Source organism: Helianthus annuus, chromosome 17 (assembly GCF_002127325.2).
Source record: "Helianthus annuus cultivar XRQ/B chromosome 17, HanXRQr2.0-SUNRISE, whole genome shotgun sequence".
In the NCBI taxonomy this organism is placed as follows: domain Eukaryota; kingdom Viridiplantae; phylum Streptophyta; class Magnoliopsida; order Asterales; family Asteraceae; genus Helianthus; species Helianthus annuus.
This window is the reverse complement of record NC_035449.2, coordinates 193626278-193641528: the sequence shown is the minus strand read 5'-3', so window position 1 is coordinate 193641528 and position 15251 is coordinate 193626278.

The following is a 15251-nucleotide window of genomic DNA, read 5'->3' as shown; positions in this document are numbered from 1 at the left end:
ACTTGCGATTTTATATGCATCAGTTTATATTTAGTTTATATCATTTTTCACATGCGATTTCTCTTTTAATACATGCGATTTTGAGTTATCTTGTTTTTTTTTTGTTATTGTAGCAAAGATCTCTAATTGATTCATGCGATTTTAAATTATAATAAAGCATAAGATTTGTTCAAAACATATATCCAAAATACAAAATAGTTGTTATTGTCAAACACAGCTACAACCATAAAACGATTAAACAGAAATTTAGTTACTTGAAGCAAAGATTTTGTCACGTTCAGTAGAGCTGAACTCCATCTTCTCCTTCACAGTGTTTAGAGCATCTGTCAGGAAAGAGAAGGCTAAGTCATCAGCTCGAGATTACTCTTTTATGTGATCCAGAGCTTTGTCTCTGAAGCTTGATGGTGGTTCTTGAAGTAGCTTTTCCCATACTGCTTGATTGTTCTTGATTTTGCCCTGCACATCAAGAACCAGATGAGAAGAGGTGACATCAGTGCTTATTTCTGTCAACGTGCGAGTTGACAATAGCTCTTTGATTGCAATGTTTTTTATTTTTTCTATATCTTCAGATGCCATTTTTGTTTTGTCTGTGTTTTTGTGTGTGTTTTATTTGGTCTTCTATGTCTTAATATGGAAGGTAGTTATCAAGGTTTTTTATAATAATATAGTAAATTTATTATATAGGTAGGGTGGTAAGTTCAGTAGTATTTATTGTAAAATTCATCATTACATGTCAAATTATAGTCACATCGTTAATAAATTAAGTTTTTTTATATAAAATAATATCATTTTTAGTTTTTAAGATTGGTAGTTTTTTTTTTTTTTGCATTTTTATTACAAAGTATTTTTTAAAGTTTTTTTTGCACTCTTCCTTATTCGAAATCGCACTTGATTCGAAAGCAATTCGCAAACTGTAAGAAACAAACATTTAAATATCTTTTTTTATGATATCGCATGTGTAAATTATCTGAAATCGCACACTATATGAAGAGTTTTTTGAAAAGTTTTGAAATCGCATGTGCATTATCATGAAATTCGCAAACTATATGAAATCTCAAAGAATTCTTAACTTTTTACTGATATCGCATATGCATCACATGAATTCGCAAACTATATGAAATGTCAAAGAATTCTTTTTATACCGAATTCGCATTTGCATTGTCGACGTTTTCGCACATGATTTGACAATCTGCATCATCTTCTTCGATAGTCAGTGCATAAGAATTTCTAAGTTCATCAGAAGTTCATTTTCTCAGAAGAATTTGGTGAATAGGAATCGATCGATTTGGTGAATAAGAATCGATCGATTTTTTGGTTAATTGTTATAATTTCGTTTTTGGTTTTGATTTAGGATCTTTCGTTATGATTTTTGATGTTTTGTTTGCCGTTTATCAGGTGTTTTGATCTTAAATTTGACGATTTTAACCTTGGCGGTTTCTTTTTTATTAATCATATGTTGATAAATCTAATAGAAAAACGCGCTGTTTAAGAAAGATGATTCGACGGTTGTGGATGACGCGTACATAATGTATGATTAGGTTATTTGTATGATAACCGGCCTCTACTTATTTAACTCTAAAAGGTTTTTTTTAACCCTTTTTACCAAAAGTGCATATTAACTTATTGTTTTTTTTTTCAAAAGTGGTTTATAAAAATTATTTGGATTAGCTTTTGTGGCGGGAAATAGTAAACGGCCAAAAAGGATATGACAAATTTCCATATTTAGTTGCTATTTTAAAGAGTGAGGTTAGATTTGTAATTTTAGGTTTAAAAAGCTAAAAGTCATTTAAAAGCCAGGTTTTTGTTACTTTTGAAAAACAACTTTTTACTCTTTCTCAAAAAGCCAAAATAAAAAAAAAACTTTTGTTGATGCGAAACACTAATTGAACTTATTGGCTTTTTGAAAAAGCCAATAAGTCATGTTCAAACTCAATCTTAATAACAAAACTTTTTTTTTAAACTACGTTCATGGCTTTTTGAAAAAGCCAAAAAGTCATGTTCAAACTCAATATTAAAAACAAAACTATTTTTTTAAACTATTTTCATAAATCTTGGGGTTACAACATTGCTACGCATGACCCGTTGGACTCGACTTAGTAGCTCCACAGCCTCAGACGCAAGAAAAAATCTGAAAGGAGTCCTACAACTTTGTTTAGGACCGTTAGGCCTATAACCGAACCTGACGTTCATAAACTGTTCGTGAACTTATTCGATGGTAATAACTCTTTTAAACTCTAGTCGGTGGAAATCCTTGTGTTTGCCATAGGTTGCTTTCCAAACCCTAACATAAACAACATGTTTTTCTAAACCCTAACTAGACACTACAACCTCAAGAAACTTTACCGTCACCATTAGTTACTTCCAAAACCTCATAGAAATGACATGGTCTCTTACACCATAGCCGCTCACAACCATCGTTCTAAATCCTAGTCGCCACCACATGCCACTTCTCACCTTCATCGGTTTCCATCCAATAAAAGAAGCAAACATGTGTCCAAAAGATCACATAAGTCACACCTCGTCATACTTTTGTCGTTTGAATTCATCGAAAGATCAACTCCCGATTATATATTTCTTTTATATAATTGGCACATCTACCCTCACCGGCTATTTTTTTTTTTTTTTTGTCGTAGTTGGATAAAAGCACCGGCATGAGCCGACTTTTGAACACTAAAACAACTCTAAAACTAACAATAGACTTTAACTCCCATCATCACCGTGCCTTTAATTGTTGCTTTTAACTCAACCTCGAAAAAACATCTCGCAACTCCCACAAACTCATCTTTATTGTATCTTTCGTACCTAGAGAAAACATGTTTTAAGTTGATTAATGATCAAATTTCTAATATTATTCGATCACTGCCCCTAAATTCCATTTTTTGCGTTGATAGTAATGTGTTGTGATAATAATTATTTTATGTGATCAAACTTTTTTGAGATATAGTCCACTTGCCCCATTTCACCATTTGAGTATAAATCAAAAATTAAAGATTTAAGTCAACTAAACCCGTTGGCCCTAATGCTACATGGGCAAAGTTCTTGGCCCAAAATAAGCCCATGCCCAGTTTAATTGTTTTGAATCAAAATACAAAAATGTAAGAGAAGGCCCAAGTCCAGACATCTACAGTTCCACATGAAGTTGAGCTTAAATTTATTTTCTGAATTTATCCAATATCATATAATATGTAGAAAAACTAGTAGATGCCCCGCCCGCGTTGCGTGGCGATGGCCGAATAATTTTCAACCAATTAAAAAAAGAGCACTATAATTTTGCTAGGGAAAAAAAAAACAAAAACGATGATAAGACCGTAATTTTGGGCTCAGGGCAAAACTGTAATTTTTCAGGACAAATGAGCCAGTGTTAGGCAACTCCTTGACACGAAAAAAAATTAAATCGAGTAAACCAATTAAAACAAAAAACCTTTATAGTTTTGGTAAAAAAAAACTAAAACGATGGGAAAAACGTAATTTTTAACTGAGGGCCAAATCATAATTTTAATTCAGGGATAAATCGTAAACTAAATGGACCAACGGGCGATTGCCAGGAAGTTGCCGGCACGACTGTGATTTTGCACTGGGGGCAAACTTGTAATGTCACTAGGAGATCAAACAAAAACGATGGGCAAAATGTTATTTTTAGTTGAGGACAAAATCGTAACCTGGTTGTGAGAAAAAAAAAACTAATGGCAAAAGTATAAATTTATACGAGGCAAAATCGTAAATTTGAGCCGAGGGCAAAATTAGAATTTTTAACCGGAAGCAAAAGCGTAAATTTATTTTTAAGCGTGGGGAAAAACAGAACTTTGACCTGGTGGCAAAATCGTAATTTTAAGGGAAAAAACTAATGGCAAAAATGTAAACTGAAACGGGTCAAAATCGTAATTTTTAACCGGGGGCAAAATCGAAATATTTAGCTGGGAGTAAAAGCGCAAATTTATTTTTAAGTGGGGGCGAAAACATAAATTTGAGCTGATGGCAAAAGCGTAAATTTAAATCAGGACAAAATCGTAATTTTGTTGGGCTAATAGAGAAGTGCCAGGCAGCTGCCTAGCACTGTTGAGCTTGCCGCCCTTTTTGCCCAATTGAAGAGGTCAACTATTACTTGCTGATATCAGCAACTTATGTTTGTAGTAATTTCAATTTATCCGAACTACGAATATAAAAATGAAAAAATTTTATCCGAACTACGAATATAAAAATGAGCCGAGTTAAAGTTTACAAGTTTTTTTAAACAAAATTGCTACCCTTATTAGCAAAAATTTAACCAATATGATTTTTTAATTAAATAATAATAAATTAACTAGGGTATGATTAACAAAAAGTTGGCGAGTATACAAGTTTAAATACATATCATATGGTGAATAAAAGTTGTCTCATATCCAACATGGTAAATTGCATACATTGTTCGTTATCATACTAACATGTGTTAACTATAAGTCAAACAAAAGTGTACCGCAATCGTGCATACCATTGTCGCCAAGAGGACAAGGTTGTAAAATAGTTTACTTAACAATACTGCAAGAATATGGGCGATCCGTTAATCCTATAGCACGATAATTATTAAGGCAAACTTGCAAAGTTAATGAGCATATAGAACACAAGTATAACATAGCATGCGTTAACTAAAATATATAACAAGTATCATGTTTGTAACGGATAGAGTAAGTATGTAAAAAGTTTAATCGTTATATATGATTTGTAATAATGTGTACATGATGCACCCAAAGTGTGTAAAATGGAAAATGGGATCGAGAATACTCACGGTTTTGCGTAGAAATCCCGCGTACGTGAGTTGAAGCGTATGATGTAAGATTAAATATATTACTTATTAATATTTAATCTATAGCCATCTTAATCATTTACATTATAGAGATCAAAATATATTAGAACCTATTATTAATTAGTTGGTAATTGTTGATGGACCATATTACCCTTAGTAACTAATTAGGTTTCCTCCTGGGTGCTTATATAAGGAGAGTTATGTGGAGGTTTAAGGGTTACTCAGTTTTCACAATTCACACCCCATTAGATCATAACATCATTAGTTTCGGTCTCCTCTCCAAAGCCGATATCCCTTTTCGGTTTTCTTAGCACCATCATCAGTTAGCACCCTAAGGAGGAACCAAATCAAGATGACAGGCATGTCGAACTCTCTCACAGGATTCTCCTCTGCACTATCTGCTGTGACAGGTATGATTATATTGTTTTCCTTTATGCATAAACAGAACTGAACCAACATGTGGTATCAGAGCATATGTTGATTAGTCAGTTCTGTTTTCGTATCCATAATTCTGGGATTGAAACTTGGAAAACGGAATTTTTTGAAACCGTATGAACTTGACAGCCGGTTTCGAGTCATAAGAATCGACTCGAAATCATGATTTTCGATGAAAGGATTAATTGTTTGTTCACCGAATTAACTGGATCATGTTTTAACCGAAATCTGTTTAGTAAAATTATTAAAAATTCAGGTTTCGGGTTCCAGAATTTTATTTTTTATGATTAGGGTTCATCATGTTTATGTGAAAATTCGAATATTCTGTTATGTTTTGGAATATGATTTGGATTATTAAGTGTTTTTCCTGATTTTGATCTAATTTTATCCTCTAAATTTTTTAGAAAACTGTTAAAAGATAAAGAGATTGAAATTTCGAAATCAGTTAACAGAATTAGATCAGCTTAAACAGGAAAGGATATCTTTTAATCCCTTAGATTTCGAATTTTCGGTTATGATATCACAATTACAGCTGTTAACGAGGTTGCTACTCGCAACCATGAGGTTGCTACTCGCAACCACGAGGTTGCTACTCGAGACCACGAGGTTGCTACTCGCAACCATAACGTCATTAGTCGAGACCATGAGGTTGCTACTCGCAACCATAACGTCATGACTCGCAACCATGAGGTTGCTACTCGCAACCATAACGTCATTAGTCGCAATCATGAGGTTGCTACTCGCAACCAGAATGTCATCACTCGCAACCATGCGGTTGCGACTCGCAACCATAACGTGATTAGTCGAAACCGTAGTTGCGACTCGCAACCATAACGTGACTAGTCGAAACCGTAGTTGCGACTCGCAACCATAACGTGACTAGCCGAAACCGTAGTTGCGACTCGCAACCATAACGTCATTAGTCGAAATCGTGGTTGCGACTCGCAATCTCATTATTTTAAGCTGTTTGAATGTGAACTAAAGAAAAATTTTTGCTATTAAGCTGTTTGAATTAGTCGAAATCGTCATTAGTTCGATCCGCGCTAACGGGTGGTTTGCTATTAAATGAATGGTTTTGTAATTTACTTAGTTAATTAATCAGAATCAGATAATGTTTTACAAAACCAGAAATAGCTTAACTTGAATGAGCTTTTGATATATCATTTCTGGCCAAAGCTGACTTGATACATCTACTTATCATTCAAGTATTACGAAAGCTATGCTAAGTGTGCATCATAAGCATGAATGTTTTAATATCTGGCCAAAGCTGATTTAATTCTTTCATAGATGGCATACTTAGCAAGTGCATAACTAAAGTGATTGTTTCAATTTCTGGCCAAAGCTGATTTGTTACAACCACTTTGCACATATGCTTAAATGATTACACTTCTGGCCAAAGCTGTTTTGTTTTCGTTTAAGTAGAATTTTTAGTTAAGTCTATTATTTTGATGTTAGTAATAGACATTATCACAGCTTCATTATGTAAAATGGTCATTATTTTGCCTGCCTTAGTTTAACGTGCCCATAGATCACATTAGTTTTCTTCCTTAGTATCATAACTTGCTCATCTTATTTCCACTATCAGCACCCAACTGCGGGATTCCACCTTTAACTGGTGATAACTTTGCTGCATGGAAGGATGCTCTCATGCTTACTCTCGGATTGCTTGATTTCGATTATGCTCTAAGAGAGAAAAAGCCAGCGGACCTTACCACTCAAAGCACTGCTGCTGAGCAGTTAACTCATGAAAAGTGGACTAGGTGTAACCGCATGTCTCTCATGTTTATGAAGCAATCCATAAGCAATGCAATCAGGGGAGCTATTCCTGATTCTGAAGATGCTAAAACCTACTTGGAACATGTGGAGGCTCAGTTCAAAGGGACGTCTAAGGCGCACGCTAGTACTCTTATTCTCAACATTGTGACAACTAAGTATGATGGGAGGAGCGGCATTCGCGAGCACATCATGATGATGAACGACATGGCCAATAAGCTGAAGGGGCTGGAAATGGAAATCAGTGATGGTTTCCTTGTTCATTTCATCATTACTTCGCTTCCTTCTTCTTTTGAAGCATTCAAGATCAACTACAACACTCAGAAGGAAAAATGGACGATGAGTGAGCTGGTCGCCATGTGCGTACAGGAGGAGGAGCGTATGAGGATGGATCGCCATACTGATGTTGCCAATTTCACTACCTCCAATCCTAAGAAAAGGAAGCACAATTATCAGAGGAAGGATGCTTCTAAAGTCCATAAGTCTAATCCTAACACTAATGCAAGTGCACCTTCCAGCTCTAAGAACTCCTTAGGCAGTATCCGCTGCAAGTTCTGTAAAAAGACAGGACACATGCAGAAGGAATGCCCTGACTTTAAGGAGTGGCTGGCTAAGAAAGGTAACGATTATTTTATGATACTTGAGTCCTATAATTTAAGTGTTCCTGCTAATTCTTGGTGGTTTGATTCTGGTTCTATGGTTCATGTTACCAATTCTACTCAGGGATTCCTTTCAATCCGGAAGCTGGAAAGAAACCAAAGAACGCTTAAGGTTGGGGATGATCGAGAATTAGAAGTGAAGGCCATTGGAACATTACAATTAGTTATGAAAACTGGTTTATGTATTAAACTTTATGATACCTTATATGTTCCTGAGGTAACTCGGAACCTTGTATCAGGACCAAAGTTAGACATGGACGGTTTTATTGTTTCCCATGGTCATCGCCAACTCTCTATCCATTATGATTCTGTTCTTTATGGTACTGGTGTTCTGGATGGAGGTCTCTATAGATTAGAACTAGATGATGGCTTTTCCAAATCTTTGTTGTCATATAACATTAATGAATCACTCACAAAGATGGAAGAGAAACGAGACTTAGAGACTTCATCCATGTTGTGGCATCAGCGTTTAGGCCACATTTCAAAAGAGCGATTAAATCGTCTCGTAAAGGATGAAGTCTTACCTCCTCTCGATTTCTCTGACTTTGGAACATGTGTCAAATGTCTTAAAGGTAAAATGACATTAGCGAATAAGAAAGGTGCCACTAGGAGTTCTAATTTATTAGAACTCATTCACACTGACATTAGTGGTCCCTACCAAATCGCTGGCATAACAGGACATACTTCATTTATCACTTTTATTGATGATTATTCTCGTTACATGTACTTGTATCTTATTAAGGAGAAATCTGAATCTCTAACAACTTTTAAAGATTATAAGGCTGAAGTTGAAAAGCAATTAGATCGTCAGATTAAAGTTGTGAGATCAGATAGAGGCGGTGAGTATTATGGAAGACATACTGATGTGGGTCAAGCTCCTGGTCCATTTTATGAGTTTTGTAAGGGCCAGGGGATTGTAAACCAATACACCATGCCTGGTACACCTCAGCAGAACGGTGTCGCTGAAAGAAGAAACCGTACCCTTATGAACATGGTGCGTAGTATGTTAGCCAACACTAACTTACCATTATTCCTCTGGACTGAAGCGTTAAAAGCAGCTGTTCATATACTCAATAGAGTTCCTTCTAAGTCTGTCCCTAAAACTCCTTATGAACTTTGGACAGGAAGGAAACCGAGTCTTAAATATATGAAAGTATGGGGCTGCATTGCTGAAGCAAAACTTTACAATCCTTTCCTAAGGAAACTTGACCCTAAGACAGTTACCTGTTTCTTTATCGGGTATCCTGAGAACTCTAAGGGTTATCGTTTCTATTGTCCTTCCCATGTCACCCGTATTGTTGAAACTAAGCGTGCCGTGTTCCTGGAGAATTTCAAGGTCAGTGGGAGCAGTACCAACCCTTACGAAGAATTGCAAGAAGTACAAGACGCGGGGGGGAGAGACTCGTCGCTTACCATTACTCCGATTACTCCTCTTGTACCCAATGCAACTATTGTTCCTGAAGCTACTGCACCAACTCCAAATTCACCTCTACAATCAGAACCCATTATACCTCATGACGAAGGCACATCAAACGCTCAAAACCAAGACAACGCTGAACCCGATAATCCACTCAGGAGGTCATCCAGGCAAAGAAGGCCTCCTAATTGGGATGATTATGTTACCTACCTGACTGAAATGGATCCCGGAAAGCTCAATGATCCTATCTCTTACAATGAAGCCATTAGCAGTGATCAGTCTTCTGAATGGAATAAAGCAATGATTGATGAGCTTGATTCCATGAAGAAAAATGACGTTTGGGATTTGGTAGAATTACCCAACGGAGTCAAACCCGTAGGATGCAAATGGGTGTTCAAAACAAAACTGGATCCGAATGGGAACGTTGAACGCTACAAAGCGAGATTGGTTGCAAAGGGCTACACTCAGAAAGAGGGAATTGATTATCAAGAGACGTTTTCACCTGTCTCTCGTAAAGATTCATTAAGGATCGTCATGGCCCTAGTAGCTCATTTTGATTTAGAGCTGCATCAGATGGACGTTAAAACTGCTTTCCTTAACGGAGATTTGGACGAAGATGTTTACATGAAGCAACCTGAAGGCTTTGAGCCTGAAGGTCAGGAGCATCTAGTCTGTAAGCTGAAGAAATCCATTTACGGGTTAAAACAAGCATCACGTCAGTGGTACCTCAAGTTTGATGAAGTCATGAAGAAGCAAGGTTTTATGAAGAATCAAGTGGATCAATGCACCTACCTCAAGATGAGTGGGAGCAACTTTACTATACTTGTCCTTTACGTTGACGACATTCTATTGGCAAGTAATAGTTTAGACATGTTGCATGAGTCGAAGCGGTTACTCTCGCATAACTTCGACATGAAGGATCTCGGAGATGCATCTTACGTCATTGGCATCGAAATTCACCGAGATAGAAACAAAGGGATCTTAGGATTGTCCCAAAGGGCCTACATAGATCGTGTCCTTACACGATACAACATGCAACAGTGCAAACCCTCCATCGCTCCAGTAGTTAAGGGAGATGTTTTCGGTTCGTTTCAGTGTCCGACAACAGAGGTTGAGAAGGAGCAAATGAGCCAGATACCTTATGCATCAGTAGTCGGGAGCTTGATGTATGCTCAAGTCTGTACTCGTCCAGATATCGCTTATATTGCTGGAATGCTAGGCCGTTATCAGACTAACCCTGGCCTAGATCACTTGGAAAGCAGCTAAGAAGGTACTTCGATATCTGCAAGGGACGAAAGACTATAAGCTGACTTATAGAAGAAGTGATCATTTAGAAGTGGTGGGCTATTCTGATTCTGACTTTGCCAAATGCAAAGATGACAAGAAATCCACTTCGGGCTATATCTTTATGTTAGCAGGCGGCCCTATCTCTTGGAAGAGTCATAAACAACAGTTGACCACAACTTCCACAATGATGGCAGAGTACATTGCTGTCTATAACGCAACTTGTCATGGAATGTTGATTAGAAATCTGGTCACTGGACTCAAAATCGTTAATTCCATTTCTAGACCATTGAAGCTTTACTGTGATAATTCAGCTGCCGTTAGTTTCTCGAACAGTAACAGTTCGACTGGAGCTGGTTTATATCTCGATACGAAATATCTGTTTGTACGTGAACGTGTTGAGGAAAATAATCTTTGTATCGAGTATATTAGTACTAAGGATATGCTTGCGGATCCGATGACTAAAGGTCTCCCTCCTAAGGTTTATGAAGAACATGTTCGGAATATGGGATTATGTAAAGACCTTATTTGAGCATATTGTACTAGCTTATGTTTTATGTTTAATGAAATTTCCTCAAGTTTGATTTTGTATGTCTATTAGAATATGTTCAACCGGTATAATGGCATATAGACAAATAAAAGTTACAAATCAAACAAAGGGCTTACGCGTATTTTGATCATAACGACTAGGTTTTAAATTAAGGCTATAGTATGATTAATGGGGGTCCTGAGTCGCATAATGATTCAACGGCTGTATTTCTCTGCTATAGTACTTGTTTAAGGCTAAAATGAGTGTTAACTCCTGATCAGGCTTAGCTAATACTCATAGTAAATGATTACTCGGCTAAGTGGGAGAATGTAAGATTAAATATATTACTTATTAATATTTAATCTATAGCCATCTTAATCATTTACATTATAGAGATCAAAATATATTAGAACCTATTATTAATTAGTTGGTAATTGTTGATGGACCATATTACCCTTAGTAACTAATTAGGTTTCCTCCTGGGTGCTTATATAAGGAGAGTTATGTGGAGGTTTAAGGGTTACTCAGTTTTCACAATTCACACCCCATTAGATCATAACATCATTAGTTTCGGTCTCCTCTCCAAAGCCGATATCCCTTTTCGGTTTTCTTAGCACCATCATCAGTTAGCACCCTAAGGAGGAACCAAATCAAGATGACAGGCATGTCGAACTCTCTCACAGGATTCTCCTCTGCACTATCTGCTGTGACAGGTATGATTATATTGTTTTCCTTTATGCATAAACAGAACTGAACCAACATATGAGAGTTGAGAACACCGAAGTTACCCTACATTGGGGAAACGAAGGTGTGTGAGATTATGGAATTTATGGAGAGTTCGGATTCTGAATTTAATATAAAAAAGTATATATGTTACGAAAATATATCTTGTCTAAATACCCGTTTGGACACTAAGTTTCCATTGTGTTTTCATGGTATCTAACTTGCCCATTAGAATCACAAACGAGAAGTCTAGAATGAAGATAATATAACCTAAGTTCATAACACCTAACCATAATCCGGTTAGTATAAAGAATTCGGTTAAATATATATATATATATATATATATATATATATATATATATATATATATATATATATATATATATATATATTATGTTATATAATATAGTCCATCATGTATAATCATATAAATCATGTAAGTCAAGCATGGAGGTAAGATTAACCTCATTGAATGTTTCACCAAAGCACAAAGTCATCAACTTAGTTGATGACCGATGATCATGAATAAAAATAAAGGTAGAACTAACTAGTTCGTCAAGTAGCCAGGTAACATCAACCCAGGTGTTCCATACCCATCATGGCAAATGTTGGAGGTGCGATGGGGTTGTGTTACTTTGAATCTTGGAAGCTACTTGGTGTATGAAAAGTGTGAACAAGTGGGGTTTGGTGTAAATAATTCGGATGGCCAAAGCTTCCATAGTTCACACACAACTCACGCACAAGTCTTTCAACATGGAAGGTTGAAGCTTGGATGGTTTTCAATCACTTAGAACATGTATGAGGAGAATTTAAAGTATGTTTTAAGCTTGTTTTCTTGGTGGAAATCAACCACAATTCAAAGCCACAACTATGAGCTTAGTTGGGAGCTTGGTGGGTACAAGATTTCATCAAGTTTTAATCAAAATATACAAGAAATAAGTATAAAATTCAAAGCGGAATTTTATCTCTACTTTGGACCTCAAATATGGTGAGGTTCACCCTTAATTTGCCATGGCAAACTTGTGGAAACTTTCCTAGAGGTTATCCAAGTAGTTTAGAAGAAGAAAGCATGAAGAAATAAGAAGAAAAATGAGTGAAAACTCACTTAGAATGCTTGGAACGTTCTACCAAGACTTGAGAAATTAGAGAAGATTAGAGAAGTTGAGAGAGATCTAGATGAGTGGAAAGTGTTTAGGAGGTGGTAAGGGGTTGTATTTATAGTTGGGATTAGGTTTGGGTGTTAAATGAGGTGGTTAGGGGTTTAAAGGAGGGAAATGGAGCCAAAATTTGCGTGTTTTAAAAGATTCTGCCAGACCTGCTCATTTTGCATGGTCGTGCGGATCAAGTGTACAGTCGTGCGGATCACGAATCACATGGTGGTGCACATCAGGTGCGCGGTCATGCGGATCACAATGTGTATGGTCGTGCGCCTCAGTTGCATGGTCGTGCACCACCTGCAGAATTTACCAAACTTTCTAGAATTTGTAGTTTGACCCCTAGAGTTTGATAATTCCATTATTTTATGCTAGAAACTCACAATTAAGCATTTTTTAGGTATTCCAAGTGTATCAAAGTAGTGCATGAGTATAATGCATGTATAATTGATAATTTCAAGTATTTCAAGCGTCAGTTTTTGTCTATATAAACATTTATTCGAGATTGTAGCATATAACACTAATATGTAACATGTATAATTATAAAAGTGAAATCCATTATGATCAAAGTCTCGGATTACAATACTGGAAATGAAATGCGAATACGATACGATTACAAGTTTCCAAAAAATAGAAATATGAATACACCTTATAAATAAGGAAATTACGGAAATGTGAAGCGTTACAACTAGGATCGTCCGAACAACTTTAGTAGCGGTACCAACATTCATTTTGTGTATCCAGGAATAGATTGGTTCCAATTCCGGCTAGTTCCAATTCCAGCTGAAGAATATTGAAAACAAAGTTGTATTCAAAATAAAGTGTTTTTTTATCATAACTATAACGAGTGCCAATAATGTACTAGTACCTTGACGAACCGAACCGATCATGACCGAACAACATCGATACCGGTATTGGTACTATCGGGCCATGACCTTTTAACGATTTCATACGCGTGTGCAGATCCTTTTAGCGTATCACAACTTTATTTTTGCTATAAACATGTAGGAAGTTAACAAGTCAATAAAAGCACGTTAAACGATTACAATAGGTCACAACATAGCATCATACACCCAAAGACACCATACTAATCTGAAACACCACAATATTTGTATAATGTTAATTAGCAAGATGTTCAGCACTTCTGCATCAAAAGCTTAGTTACAATAACAATAGAATGATACTCACCCACCAAATAACTATCAACTCAGAAACATTCAACAACAATCCTCTTAGCATAACATCATAGACCACAAGAAAGAGCATAAACAAACCCGTACAGAGCTGAATACCCATTAGTACACAAACATTCCACAACAATCGTGCAAGCAAAACGAAATATACCGAAAATTAAAGTGTAAACAGTCTCGGACAACTTAACCATCCCATCGACCGAACACCACTGAATACACAAACATTCAAGAACAATCGTGTTAGCATAGCATCATAGCTCTAAAAATAACTGTAAACGATCTCTGATAACTAAAAAGTCATTGACACTGACCAAATGACACTGAATACACCAAAATATAACAACATTCAAAGACATGCAATCAACCGAAAAGTTTGTAAATGCATGACCAAAAAAACAAACAATAGCATCGGTTAACTGTTAATCAAAAGCATTCGACAACCCAAAAGAAGCAATCGAACCCAAAAAAACATACCCTAAGATACGCATTCCTTACCAAAAATAAACTGAAAGTATTTGGTAACCACAAAACGCCTAAATAAAACGTATGAGGTAACCGTAAAAGCAAGCGCCAACAATAAGAAAGAACAATAGCGAAGATAAAATGCTTCCGACAATCAAAGTCGTACAACCAAACGATCAACCATCGTAAGCAAGCGCCAACAATAAGAAAGAACAGTAGCGAAGACAAAAATGCTTTCGACAATCAAAGTCGTACAACCAAACGATCAACCATCGTACAACGAGAAAGCAAAAAAATAAGTTACATGTAATTATTGGAGAAGGTGTACGCAAGAAAAGAGAGAGAGAAGGCTACAATTATGCGGTGAGAGCTTACCCTTTTAGACCCTCACCGACCTAAAAGGTACAAACAAAAAACTCAAAGGAACAACCCACTTAAAGTAAGGAAAACCAACAAATAATTGTTAGTGAAATGATTTCACTAATTGTTAGGATGAAGATCTATTTTTGAAGCGCCACTAATTCTTACTAAAGTGATTTTTTGGGCTAAAGGTTGTAAAAAGGAAGTGTTCATTTTCAAAGTTGATTTCGAAAAAGCATATGACTCGGTTAACTGGAATTTATTGCTCTCATATTTAAAGGCGATGAAATTTCCTTTGTAGTGGAGAAAATGGGTTGTGGTTTTTCTTAAGAGTAGTTGCGCGTCAATGTTAGTAAATGTGACCCCAACTTCAGAGTTTCAAATGTCAAGGGGATTAAGACAATGAAATGTAACACTCCACTCGTTTATATAATAATTTAACATAAACTAAGCATTTGTAAACCAAAACTTTGATTTACATA